Source organism: Ambystoma mexicanum, chromosome 5p, assembly GCF_040938575.1.
Source record: "Ambystoma mexicanum isolate Mex_15411 chromosome 5p, UKY_AmexF1_1, whole genome shotgun sequence".
NCBI lineage: Eukaryota > Metazoa > Chordata > Amphibia > Caudata > Ambystomatidae > Ambystoma > Ambystoma mexicanum.
The window spans coordinates 214328447-214343287 of record NC_090930.1 but is presented as its reverse complement, the minus strand read 5'-3'; positions in this window follow the sequence as shown (position 1 = coordinate 214343287).

Below are 14841 nucleotides of genomic sequence, written 5' to 3'. Positions count from 1 at the left end.
AGATGTTTTAGGATGTCCAGGACATCTACCTATGATATTTCAGAGAAGGAGAATTTAGGAGGGTTGTTACCTGTGCGATTGTGGAGGGTTTGCTTATGGAGCTTCTGTTTAAGTAAAGCTTTGTAATGGTCAGAGATTTTGTTTTGGAGGAGGTATATTTTTTTTAGCATGGTAGCTTGTATGCTGGAGCACCAGGCTTCATCTTTAACGATTTCGTCAGTGCAGGTGGAAGGTACTGTTAATTCTTTAAAGATGGTAAAGAGTTCTTTAGATTGTGAATTGGCTGAAGAGATTCTATTGTTGTAGGATTCTGATTTGGCTTTGAATATGGAGTCCTTTTGCGATGGTTCGAAAGATATCTTTAGTGGTGTCACAGGGGTTGGCCTGCCAAGTTTTTAGCGCCTGTCGTTTGGAGTTGCGCAGATTTAGAAGCTCTTCTGTGAACCACGAATTAGAGTGGAATGATTTCTTTTCTTTTTTGTTTTCTAGCGGGGAGATTGTGTTAATGGCACTAGTCAATGTGTCTTTGAATAATTCCGCTAGTTTGACGGGGTCAGGTGAGAATGGTGGCGCTAGGCATGGGAGATTGAGATAGGCACTGATGTTCTCTGCAGTGAGTTTTTTTGCGCTTCTGGCTACTGTAGCCGGTGCTGGTGTGGTAGGCTTGGCGCATGGAGTTATGGGGATGGTGAATTGTATGCAGTTGTGGTCTGTCCATGGGAGAGCAGTATTGGAAACCATGTTTGTGTCACAGTTGTGGTCTATAATCCAGTCTAGGATGCAATCTTTTGCATGCGTGTGCGAAGTAACTTTCTGAGAGAAGCCAAGGTCACTAAGGTCCTTCGTGAAGGATGTGGCGGATTTCTCGTTGGCGTCATTGAAGCCTAGATTGATGTCACCTAGGAGTAGGGTTTTGGTAGATTTTTTTAGGTTGTTTCCTAGAAGGTGGGTAACTTGTCCTATGAAGTCTGATGCGGTTCCTGGTGGGCGGTACACCACATGTATGTTTATGGTACTTTTTGGTGATAGGGCTATTTTGGCGGATAAGATGTCTACCTTTCCTTCTCCCTGGTGGGGTATAAGTCTGATAGATATGCTTTCTTTGAATAATAGGGCTACTCCTCCTCCTGTTTTGGCTAGCCTGTCCTGTCTGAGGATAGAGTAACCTTTGGGCAATGCAATTGTGATGGCTGGGCCGGAGGCCTCGTGGAGCCAAGTTTCAGTGATGGCAATTATGTCTAAATCTTGGTTGGTAATGAGATCATTGACTTCTAACGCATGGGCATTAAGCGAACAAACATTGAGTAGGGCGCATTTATAGCTAAGGGGTTGGTTGTTACTTTTTGTAGGCTCTGTGGTTTCTGGTTTAAGAGGCGCGGATGATTGTTTGGTGTTATTGTGGGTGGGAGTCAGGCGACGCACCTTCGTCCTGCTAATGCTAATGTTAGTTAGGCTGAGGTGACTGGTGTTAGCATTACGGATGGTCCTGGATCCTAAGTGATTATTTCTGAGGGAGATAGAGGAGGGTATGGTAGCAAGGTTCATAGGTTGAGTGCGGTTCCTAAGTCTGTGTAGTCTGGAGTGCAGTGTAATGGGGTTCATGGCTGCAAGCGTGGTGTGTTGGGGGGACTGGGCAGGAAGTCCATGGTGTTGTGGTTATGGCTGCTGTTGTACACGTGGTTGTTTGGACCTGGCCTGCGATCGCGTGTGGGCATGGTGCCTAACATGCATATGAGTAGAGACAGGGTGTACATGTTGGATGGGAGAGGAAATCTAGACTGCTCAGTCTAATTGCCGTTTATTCCCTATGACAGTAATAACCTGGAGAGGTTGTTAGCACTATGGGCGATATGCAATCACCAGGGATGAGAAACAGTAGTGGCAGGCAATCATCAGAGGCTAAGGACGAGCAGTACTAACAATGCAATCAATGCAGGCTAGGCAGCAGAAGTGGCAGGCAATCATTCGAGGCTAAGGACTAGCAGTACTAACAATGCAATCAATGGAGGCTAGGCAGCAGAAGTGGCAGGCAATCATTAGAGGCTAAGGACTAGCAGTACTAACAATGCAATCAGTATGGGCTAGGAAACAGAAGTGTCAAGGCAGTAGCTAGAGACTAGGGAGCAGTAGTGGCAGTACTGGGGATAGCTGAGCACTAGTTTGGCTAACCATCAAAAATGTTCAGAGTATTGAGTGTCTGGCACAGTAACCCGTCTGCAATTACATACACTTTAATTGATTACCACAACAAGGCGAGAGGCGACGAATATAGTGCTTATCCATTCTGTCGTATTTGTGCTTGCTATGGCAATTAAGCAGTGTGGTACATACAGTGGGATAACACCATAGTGAGATCTGTGTTTCTGGCTTTACAGAGGAATTGCCGGCGTGTGGATACATAGAGGCAGTGAGTCATTTTTAAAGTACGTGGGTTTAGCAAGTCTACTCGCCGTTCATTGTTACGGGGAGCACAGATGGAAGCACTGTGAGAGGTCTGCTTACCTGGAGCTGAGCGGTGGGCAGAGTTCTGGGCCCCAGGCTCCTATGGCTCCGGACAGGCTCAAGACAGGGCTGCCTTGTTGGGCAGCCTTAGTGGGTGTGCCGGCGTTCACCTGCCGGCGCGGGTGATTGGCTCATGAAGATGCAGGGAGCCAATCACGATGGATGCAGCCTGTAGAAGGATGTAGGATCGATGGGCGAATTTCAGGCGGCCATCATGGAGAGGCAAATGCCTCGTGGGTCCCAATGGCGTCGGGATGAAAAGGCGATTTTTGGAAAGGGAGTGCAGAATTTTCCAAAATGCCGCCGCGCTGCTGCTAACGAGGATTTATGCTTCACAGAGCAGATTTAAATCTGCTTTGGACGAAAAGTGTCCAGGTCGGGTGCAGCGACCAGTGCAGCCCGGTGTTGCATCCCTGGCTTGGCCAAGGGAGGGTGTCACTGCTCCTGCAGTGATAGGAGAGGTCAGTGCCTCGGAGATCCGATGGAAGACTGAGCCATGACACTGACTTCCTCTATCAGAAATGATTGTTGTGGGAAGGCCATGCAATCGGAAGATATCGGTGTAGAATACAGCAGCCATTTCGACTGCTGTGGGTAGTTTAGGGAAAGGAGAAAAATGAGCCATCCGTGTAAACAGATTGATGGTTACCACAACAGTAGTGAGGCCATTTAAAGGTGGTAATTCCACAATTAAGTCAGTGGCTATTTTCTCCCAAGCCCTGGAAGGTGGTATGGCTTGAAGAAACAACCCTGTACGTTTTCTTTTGGGTGCCTTTGATTGGGTGCTAATGTCACACGTCTTAAGGTAGTCTTTCACAGAGGTCAATATATGAGGCCAACAAAAATGACAGTGTAGCATGTGGAGGGTGGCAGCAACACCCGTATGACCAGCTGGTAATGTGTCATGACACAGATGTATAGTATGTGTTTAAGTTTCAATAGAGGGTACAAACAGGGGACAGTCTCTTAACAAGAAGCCTTGATTTTCCTGGAGAGACCATGAATTTGATTTGGATATGCTATGGAAGATATCAGATCTCTGAGTGTGTGTTTGTATCTGTTCCAGATAGGTTTCCACGTGAAAAATGAACGATTTCCCTTGCAGCACACTATGATATGTAGGGGAGCTTCATCAGGCTTGTTGTACATGCAAGATAATGTATCAGCCACTATGTTTTGAGCTCCCAGGATGTAGGTCAACGTAAAATCATTTTGTGTGAAGAAATAGGCCCAACGGGATTGCCAACTGTTGCGACATTCAACATTTTGAAGGGCTTGTAAGTTCCTATGATCGGTGCATATTTGTACTGGTTTTGCAGCTCCAAGGAGCAGGTGGCGCCACTCAAGACATGCTTGTTTTATGGCCAGTAGCTCTTTCTCCAGGACCGAGTAGTGTCTTTAACTATCACCCAAGGTCCTTGATAGGAAGGCCAAAGGATGTTCTACCCCGTCCTGCTGTGTTTGTTTTAAAACAGCTCCAATAGCTCGAATCGATGCATCTGTTTCCACGAAGAAGCTCTTGTTGGCATTAGATTGACACAGAACTGGAGCTTGAGTAAATGCCTGTTTAAGGGTATTGAAGGTGTTTTTACAATATTCAGACCAAAACGAAAGGTACGTTTTTCTTCAATAAGCTTGTTATCGGCAATACCATACGTGAAATTCAGGGATGAGCTTCCTATTGAAGTTTGCTAGTCCAAAAAACGTTGGATTTGTTTTATGTTTTCGGGACTAAGCCAGTCCAGTACTACTTTGACCTTTTCATGGGTAAATAGAGATGTCTGCCTCTGAGATTATATATCCAAAATAGTGAATTGTTGCTTGATGGAACCGACATTTTTCGGGCTTTGCCAGAAGATGGTTGTTTCGTAGTCTGGTTAACACTTGACATACATGATGGCGGTGGTCCTGCAAATTGGAGGAGTAGATTAAGATGTCATCCAAGTATATAATGACGTATTGATGTAGCATGTCATAAAAGGTGCAGTCCATAAAGCGCTGGAAAGCGGCAGGGGCATTCATCAACCCAAACGACATAACAAGGTATTCAAAGTGCCATAAAGGAGATCGAAAGACCGTTTTCCATTCATCGCCTTGCTTGATTCTTATGAGGTGGTATGCGCCACAGAGATTTAATTTAGTGTAGACTACCGCTCCCCAAAGGGCTTCCAGAATATCAGTGAAAGTGGGTACTTGTCTTGGTTCAAGCCTCTACAATCCAGGTCTCAACTCAGTGGTTTCTTTTTTGGATACAAAAAAAAGGGCTGCACCGCAAGGAGACTTAGAAGGTTTTATGAGGCCATTATAGAGACTTTTGTCCAGATAGTGTTTCAAGGCTTTCTTTTCAGGTGGAGACAGAATGAACATCCGGCCAAATGGAATAATGGAGTCTGGTATGACATCAACGGCACAGTCCTCAGGTCTGTGTCGAGGTAAGGTTTTCTCAATGTCTTCGGTGAATACTTCAGAAAACTCCTGATATTCTGGAAGTATCATTTGCAAATGGGAAATTGGCAGAGATGTGTTTTCAGTAGTGGGTGCTATGCAGTAAACCGGGTATACCGTCTATGAGGATTAACAGAACTGCAAGCAATATTCTGAGCCCAAAACCAACGTCCCTGCAGTCCAGTTTGTGTAGGGTTTATGTTACTGGAGCCACGAAATGCCCAGGACCAGAAGGAAGTGATCCGCCTTTATAAGACTTAAACATATCGTTTCAGTGTGTCGAGCCACTTCCATTCTTAATTCTTGTGTTTGTAACATGATAGGCCCAGAGGACAACTATCTTCCATCGATGCCTTCCACGGGCTGGAAAATGTATTTCTTCACTGTGGGTATGTTGTTTTGTTGCACCCAAGAAATGTCCATAAATAAGCCTGCTGAGCCACAGTCTACCAGGCCTAAAGCATTGACTATTTTTTTGTTGCAGGTGGAGATCGGGAAATTCAGGACCACCAAAAAGGGCCTAGAAATGGAGGAACATAAAGAGCCTTTAAACTGATCCCGATACTTAGCTCCTTTCAGGTTCGGGAGTTGGTGTTTCCCGAACGCCGAGGTGATACCTGCAGGCATTCACGGAGTAAATGTGTAGAAGACAAGAACAAAGGGTATAGGGGTGCACAGGCAAGTTAAGTCAAGATTTAAGAGTAGGAGGATTGTGAATCAAAATGTACCAACAAGGAATAGTGTTCAAATGTTACACATAGTGTTATGGTGCAATCGGGCTGTCGTCACAAGGCCACTTGGGACAGAAAAAAACAAACAAATCCAAAGCAGTGTATTGCTACACAGCAAGCCCAGATGCACTCAATAGGGACATAACATCCCTCTATTTTGAATCAAAATTAACTTAAACATTTGGAGCCAGAGAGGCGTGAATTTTTCGGTGTGCAAACGCTGCTTAACTTTCTTTAGTTTACAAAGGCAAATGTGATTACACAATTTAGCAGTGTTAATAAGAATAAATTGTAAATACAAGTAGCAAAGTAAATGGAACAATCTGAACCCAAACATAAGAGTTAGCTTTTGGATTTTAATCTTCATATTTCAACGAGTCGTACATGAGTGAAACAAAACTAGTACAGTCAGTGTTCTCTATTTTTCATAGAAAAGGAGCACTTGTGGATGTTCAATATAACATAAGTAGGAACAAAAAAAGGCGTTGATAGACAACAGCTCCTATAGAGCAACACTACTGCAAATCTGTATAGCAATTACAGTTCACAGTACTCTCAATGTATAGGTTCCACCATTCAAATATACAAATGAAATCTCATATATTGATGTAACAAATAAGGCTGACGCGTTTCGGTTCAGAGAACCATCTTCAGGGGATAGATTTCATTTTTCATTTTTCATATTCATAACCATTAGATCATATCACAGTCTCTGTGGGGTAGTAAAGAAAGAAGATTTTTGAGTAGAATTCTAAAATGAGTGTAAAGTCAAAAAGTAAAGTGCAAAGAGTCAAAGTCACTGACCTTGCTGAAACAAGAGCCGGGGCACAGACAAGGGATCCAAACAAACACAACGAGTAGCAACAGATTGCTAAGGTATCTGGGAAGATTAAAATCCAAAAGCTAACTCTTATGTTTGGGTTCTGATTGTTCCATTTACTTTGCTACTTGTATTTACAATTTTTTCTTATTAACACTGCTAAATTGTGTAATCACATTTGCTTTTGTAAACTAAAGAAAGTTGAGCAGTGTTTGCACACCGAAAAATTCACGCCTCTCTGGCTCTAAATGTTTAAGTTAATTTTGATTCAAAATAGAGGGATGTTATGTCCCTATTGAGTGCATCTGGGCTTGCTGTGTAGCAATACACAGCTTTGGATTTGTTTGATTTAAATGTGTAGAAGAGCCACAATACATACATAACCCTTGCAAAATTCTACGCCTTCTCTTCAGGAGTGAGTGGTCCCCCCGCTGTTCCCAGCTGCATGAGTTCTGAATCTGTTCCAACAGAACTTGGCAAGGATCCTGAAGGTAAGACGCTTGGTTTGTAGGTAAGGCCTCTACACTTACGCTTCTCTGCACGTCTTCCTTGTAGGCAGAAGTCTATCTGTAATACCAAGGCCACTAGGGCATTGAAGTTCACAGGAAGTGCCACACGGGCTAGCTCATCTTTGATATCTTTGTTCAAGATTCGGCAGAGCTACATGAAGCAGGTATCTTCATGCCAACCAGTTTCTTTGGCCAGTTGTCTAAACTTAATGGTGTATGTCATCAGATCCATTGAGCACTGATGGAAATCCAAAAGAGTTTCTTGTGCAGAAAAGGCCATATGAGGCCGGTCGAACATGTTTCTTAATGCAGCTACGAATGCAGCATAGTTGTCCAATAAGGGGTATGAGTCAGTAACAAAAAAGGTGGCCCAAGAAAGAAAGTTTCCTGTCAAATGTGAGATTAAAAATCTCATTTTGGCTTTTTCTGAAGCATAGACTAGAGGTCTGAAGGTAAAATGGATGACACAAGAGTCCAAGAATTGTTGCAGCTTGTTTGGAGTTCCATCGTATTTTTCCAAAGCTTTTACAGAGAGGGCTTCTCCTGCTTCAGAACATCTCTTGTGAGAACCATCCATCTGTTTTAAAGTACTTGTACTTCGGCCGACAGGTCTTGCACAGCTCTCACTAAATCCTGCATGGAATCAATGTCTGTGGGCACCTCTGGTGTGTCAAACTGTCAGGTATGTGCCTTACCTGAGGTTTTTGCATCAAGGTGGATGAAATGATACTTCTATGTTTGTCCTGCAGACGTGAATCCTGCAGGTAGGGGTGGTCCTCTTTGGTAGCCATGCTGTCCGGCACTGGCTGCTACAGCTGGTGTGACCCCCACAGTGAACCCCCAAGAAATAAAGGGAAAAACCCACAAGGGGTGAAAAAACCCTTTTGGTCGAGAAGTAGTCTTGGAGGATCCTTTCAATCACAGTGGCCAATGGAAGTTAGGAGGGAAGACAGACTGAAGAATCTGGAAAAACAGGCAAGATCCAAGGAAGAGGGAACGAAGGTAGGTAGACTGAAAAGGACATGGCAACGGAACAGAAAGAAGGGACGGAATCAACAAGGGAGAGAGGATTGACAAGGGACAAGCCAAGGAGTATGGAAGGTAAGAAAGGAAAGCAGCGCTAAGCTAGGGTGCCAGAGTTACCTTAGTGATGAGACGCAGTGAATTGCAGTCTCCGGGGAACTTCATGGGCACGTAGCTCGTACTGCATCTCTGTGGCGCCTGCTGGTGAGACGGCCCGCCGACGAGTAGCAAGAGAGAAGCGGTCGAGCATGTCCGCCATGTTGGGTGAGGCGTGGTATGCCGCAAACCATACAGCCCTGAAAGGGCGAGGCCTCCACCTCTGCCATAAAGACCACCAGAAACCTGGATGACACATGACAATTAGGTGCATACCAATATTCCTGAATATCTGCTGCAATATGTTTAGATACATGGGTGGGGTAGAGGAGCTAATTGAATGCCACCAAAGCCAATGCTTGAGGCATCATGGCCTTCCCTGTACTCATCTGTCTCCACACCAAATCAATTGGGGACTACACACACCCTCTCTTTTGCCACCTGGCCCTGTATCTCAATTATTTCTTTAACAGGGAGGGTTGTGTATGGAACCTGTAACTGCAACTGCATGTTCACAAATGCTAGATGCTCAGGTATGTCTGGTACTGGCAAATAAGCTGACTGATTCGCTGCAGTGTCTGCCACTTTTTTCCCGAGGCAAACGAAGTCCACACCAGTTGTGTGGGTGGCACACTTTACTATTTCAGCAAGCATAGGTTGTGCGAGCGCAGCAATCAGTCTGTCTAACAATGCTGCATGCTGTACTGGGGATCCATCTGCTCAGCAAAACCATCTTCTCTCTTTACAGCACTGAATTATTGTAACTTGCGCTGAGTCTGAATCTATCATTACTGGTCACCCCTGTGCTGCCTCAAGCACTTCAATGAGGTCAATACATTATGCTGCTTGTGCGGAATAATGTCCTGGTAGCCTCCGCTATGAAACAACTTAAAATTCTCCATCAACTAGACACACCCCTGGCATATGTGACACACTCATGCACCTCATCATTATCAGTAATAGGATCAGTCAAAAAGGTATCTGGGTTCACTGTCATGCAATGAACAATCTGAATAGACAGACTTGTATGCAGAAGCCCTTTCTGTAGTCAGGGTGGATTTGGACCACTGTAGTATTGCAAAAACTGCATTCTCCACGTACAATGTTAACGAACATACCATGACAATAATCGCAGCGTTCTCAATAGCGAATGCAAGCCAATAACCAATGCTAGCCAACGTGTGTTCACACAGGACTTGCCCTTGCATGACAGAATCTAGCATACCAATGAAATAGGCCAAAAGTTTATGCCCCATTGTGCTGCATTGTGTCAGCACAGCAGTCATCATCTGACCATCAGAATGTGAAAATAGATAGAACTCTTGCATATAATCAGCATTAGCCAATACTTGGGCAGTAGAAATAACATATTCAAGCTCCTGGAACTTAGTAATCATTTCATCTGTCCAAATTATAGCATTTTTTGTCCGCTGGGCTTCTTTGAGGGCCTGGAGCAATGCTTTAGCGTATGACGTGTAATCAAAAATCCATGCTCTACAGTAATTGCATAACCCGAGAAATGTCTGCATATCCTTTACTGTCACTGGCTGGGGTGTGGTTCGCACTGCTGACACACGTTTTGGAGTTACTCTTTTACCATTCACTGAAATCAACTGTCCTAAATACACCACATCTTGTTGACAATATTGCAATTTTGTTCGATCCACTGTGTATCCTTTAGCAGCTAACAATTGTAACAGCGCTATAGAGTCCTCCCTACATTGGTACTCTGTGCTGCTTCAGACCGACAAGTCATCTCCATACTGAATAATAGTAGTAGGGACAGCGATGTTACCCAAATCTTTATGTAGCACCCTACTAAAAATACTCAGGGACTCACCGTACCTTTGAGGAAGCCTTGTATGTTGAAATTGTCTCCTGGCAAATGTAAACACAGCAAGATACAGCGAATCAGGATGCAAGGGTACTGAGAAAAAAGCATTTTTCAAGTCCACTACAGTAAAGTGGGTGGCTTCAACTGGTATATTGTACAATATTGTAGCGGGGTTCGAAACCACTGTCCTCCAAATAGCACCTTTCGGTTTATTTAACAGATAAATAGCTGTGTTATAGGCTGAGTTTGAGGGTACTATGATGCCATGATGTAGAAGGGCCATAATAGTATCATGAATCCCCTCCTCCGCTGCCTTCGACAGAGGATATTGTTTTACTTGCAGCAACACAGTGCCGTGTTTCAGGGTGATGCGTATAGGCATGACACTTTTTAACAGTTGCACACCTTGTGGATTGCTCATCCACAATTTGTCAGGGAGGTGAGCCAAATCTGCAGAGGTAAATGAAGGAGCAGTCCCTGCTAGCAGTATTTATCAAGGGACACATACTTCCAGTATTATTGCTCCCTCATTTTCTGTGTTTTCAAACTACTCCTCGTCTGGGACATTTTTCATTGGAATTGTGGGATCAATGCACAGAACCGTGCACCGTTCCCTTTTGTTTGAATCACCGGCTATCAAAACAATCTGATCTTCTGCCACTAGAACTCCTTCAATATCCAGTTCAATAATGGTACCTGCAACTATTTCCTTTGGCTGGGTGGGCCTCAATAGAAACTCAAGAGTACTTGTTTGCCACCTGTGGCACTGCAGTGAGTAATATGGTAATACTGTATAGAAATAAATCAGGTGCCACTGGTATTCCTCTTGGCACGGACCCAACACCTAATGCATCCAAGGCCAACACTACCCTCCAAGCACACATCCCGGGCGTGGAACAAACCACAACCCCTTCTGTGAAGGAGATGGTCATGTTGAGCTTACTCAAAATATCCCTTGCCAACAGTTTTATTGGAGTGACGGTGGAGTATAACAAAGGGGCCCACACCGCTCTGCCCTCTATTTTGATGGTCATTTCTTTGTAAAAGGAACCAATTGAACTGCGCCAGAAGAGCTCTGCATTTCCATAACCACATTTGAAAAAGGGAATCCTCCCTCACTAATACATGATTTAGTCGCACCTCTATATAAAATTAAAATAAATGGTTTGTTTGCTATCCCCACGCCTACAAAGAGTTCCTCTTCTGGGTCGGCAGTGACTGATAGAACTGGACACGCTAAGGCTCTCTGTGGGCTGTCCTAATCCGGGTATGTGTTCGTCCACGGCAAAACGAATGAGTTCCCTCCGATCACAGTGACTTCCTGATATTGGGTCACTGTACCATTCGGAACAGTGTTATTGCTCAGGATGTGGGGGCCCTGTTGTTGCCCCTGATGTATAGCATATGACGGCACATTACTACATCCTGGGCAGTTAACTGCAGAAATGTGGGTGGGGGAGCAGGTTGGGCCATAGGCATTGATGCAAATAAGGGGCTGCTGTGGGCATCTGTCCATATGACTGAGGGTATGAAACTGGACCTCCCTGAGAATAAGGGTACATCTGTTGTTGGAGATATGCATACGCCTGTCTGCTCCTGTGTTCTCTTGGAAAATGGCCAATGTGTCCACGCGTCCAACACTGGCCTGCTCCTTTCCTCCTCCTTGCAGGCCCATTCCTCCAAATCCCCCTCGCCATCCCCAGGCACCCGAAGATCCCCCTCTACTCCTTTGCAACCCACCTGGAATCCCTTCTTGATACTGAGGTTGGTACCCACCTGCCCACTTGTTTATCTTCCCCACCTGGGTGCTGCATGCACCTCCACCTGGATCGCCTTAAAGTCTGTAAACCCTTCTGTCTGCACTGCTGTTGCAGCCCCCTCCAATGCAACTTTCACCAACTTCTTTTGGACATGTTTTGCTTCCCCTGCTTGCGTTCGCTGCACCATTTCCTTCTACTTTTCTTTCAACCATTTACAGTGGTGAATAATAATAGACTGAATTTCCACCCAGCCTTTTGCCTCAATCCCCACTATCTTATCAAGTGCCTTCTGAAAGTCTTTTGGGAGACCTCTTTTAAGCACAAAATAAAAAAAAGGAATCGCACAATCCCATGAGTCCCCTGTCTCCACCCGCCACATCTCTTGTATGTGTAATATATATTGGGCAGGATCCTCATCATTGCGCATTGTTCGTTGCATAATCAAGTGAAGATCGGTTGTTTCTGGGTATGCAATGAGCACTGTGCTCCTTCTGTCTTGCCAACGTTCTTCCTTCTCACTGCCGACCTCTTAGCTTCTGTGATTCGTTCAAACCTATTACGTAACCTAGGTCCTCACAAAACATATACTCATGGGTATATTACAGGAGGCTGCTCTGCTCCTTCCAATGTATCTACCGTATCCCACTCCTCTTCTCCTTCATGTGTATAATCATATTCCTCCTCCGACCTGGCCGCTGTATAATACACATCCTTCTATCTTCACGTTCCTTTTATATGTGCACATCTCTGATAGCTGTCTATATCAAACAAAATATCCCCCAATCTCCATTCATACACCCCATAGGCGTCCACTGTCCATCCCGTTGTTCTAATTTCAGCTGCGATAACTCACCCTTCACATTCCTTAATGCATTCACCACCTTCATTAATACGTACATCATGCTCTTTTTGTGGTTTTGCGTCATCTCCCTCCAGCACTTTAACCCTCCCAGCAACTGACACTGTTGGGTTGGGAAGATTCTGGAGTTTGCCGACATGGATGGCAGGGGTTCCATAGTGAGCAATAGGGCATACATGGGATTTGTGTATCCTGACGCAGCATGCATATGGTAGCATCCTAATGGAGGACACCTGTCTGATTCTATGGGGGCCACAGTGGCACTTGGGATGATAATCACAGTAATAACAGTACTGCATGGGGTTACCGCCTCACATACTGCCTTGGAAGAATCGGTGGAGCTATCGTCCGAATCTTCCATCATTTTCCACAATTCCAGTACTTCCTTTCGGTTTTGTAGTTTTCCTCCCTTATATTTAGCTGTTAAAAACAATATACATGTGACTTAGTATCTTTCTATTATTTGTGCCCTGGTCAGGCCATGGTTTAAACATCCATCCCTTTGTTTCCGCATCACCATTCACTATGGGATTTAAGAATCTTATCTCGATACAACAGAAGGGCTTTGCACATGTAATCCAACTGAGTTGTTGGCTCTATGATAGCTACCCTTCCCCGTCAGTATTTTTACAATATATTACTAATACCCGTATCCCGTCCCAACAACCTGTATCTCTCCCCCGTACCTCCTTCTTATACCCCACACTCACTCATCTTCGCCCACACACACATACACACACGCATCTTACAACCTTCCTATCCTATGTCACACCTCAATCAACCCTATGTCACACACTACTAACCACATCACAAAAATCACCAACAATAAAATCACAATAAATTAGACTTTTTTGTTCCAACATCCCCACTATATCAGGTGAGGAGATCCCAGACAACTAAGGGCCTCAACCACAACTATATTTTGTTCTCACGCCCCTCTGTATATACCGGACGGAGAGATCCCAGACTCACTTAATATACAGAGCCTCTATCCATATCCTTGTTTCTTCCATTATGCAGTGCCGTCTTCTCCCCTTTCACTTAAGGAAAGGAACCTGTTACTCCACAAACCATAATATAAAAACCATAATAAAAATACATACAACACCACGCGGTTCTCTACTTCATCAAACCAAACTCTACTTGTCACACATACATACCCACTCTCCTTTACACTTCCCAACATTCATACTTCCCCCTCATACCTCACTTATTTCTGTTCAAAAGGGGGTGCACTTACATCTGCGTGTTCAACCAAATTCCTCTGTCACGGCATCCCATCAATGGCCTGTGGAATCCAGGGACAGCGCTCTGCTCCAAAGAACAGACATGAATTCTGATGGTGTGGCTCCTGCAAAGCTCTCAAAGGTTGTGCACAGGGGGGATGGGTCGATGCACGTGGGCACGCCCCTGCAGATGAGCAGCCAGAAATCATCCATCTTCGCGGGCATCACTGGGATCACGTCAGGGTCACAAAAAATGTAGCGGAACTCCCAGCGATTAGACCAAAAAAATACAACCCGCTAGGGAAAAAGGCTAGAGGCACCCTTTTTTTCGAGAAAGACAAGAGCTTTATTTTGTATACAAAAGAAAAATGTGACAGGTTATTACAAATCCACTGCTAAAGAGCTCTCTGAAGTCTTTCATACAAGATTCAGGTTGTAAACACACAAATCGTCACTCATGACGCACTCGGTATACAGCGCTAATCCCCCACCCTCACTGGCTGCTGCCTATATGCTAATAATAACATATAGCCCATACTCCAATTAACTCTGCTGTCTTCTCACTCCTCTAAACCACATGCAAGTAACATCTTCGTCCATCATGGAATGCTGCAAAGCAATTGGTTAACATCAACTGGCACCTCCCTACCTTCGATCAAAACCACGTGACATGCCCCTGGTTATCAACGTGAACTCAGTGGGCAACTTCGAGGTCAGTCTGGTCCTTGCGAACAAAGCAGCCCTTTTCTCATCCCAGACACGTTGGTGCCCCCATCATGCCCTCCCCACTGTATGGGCATCATTCTTAGCTCTCCTTGGCACAAAACATAGATTATGTATGTTGTTCTCCGCTTTCCCCTTTATCAGTTTCCCTCCCCAGGCGTGAACCTAGTGTCCCACTGATCAGAACCAGTTTGCAAGGGATTTAGAGCCCATTTCCCTGCACATCTGGTAGTTCAAATAGAGTGACCGTCGTTCCGGTTGGGCGCTAGTGTCATAAATTTTGGTTCATGTTTTGGCATCCCAAGACCTCTTC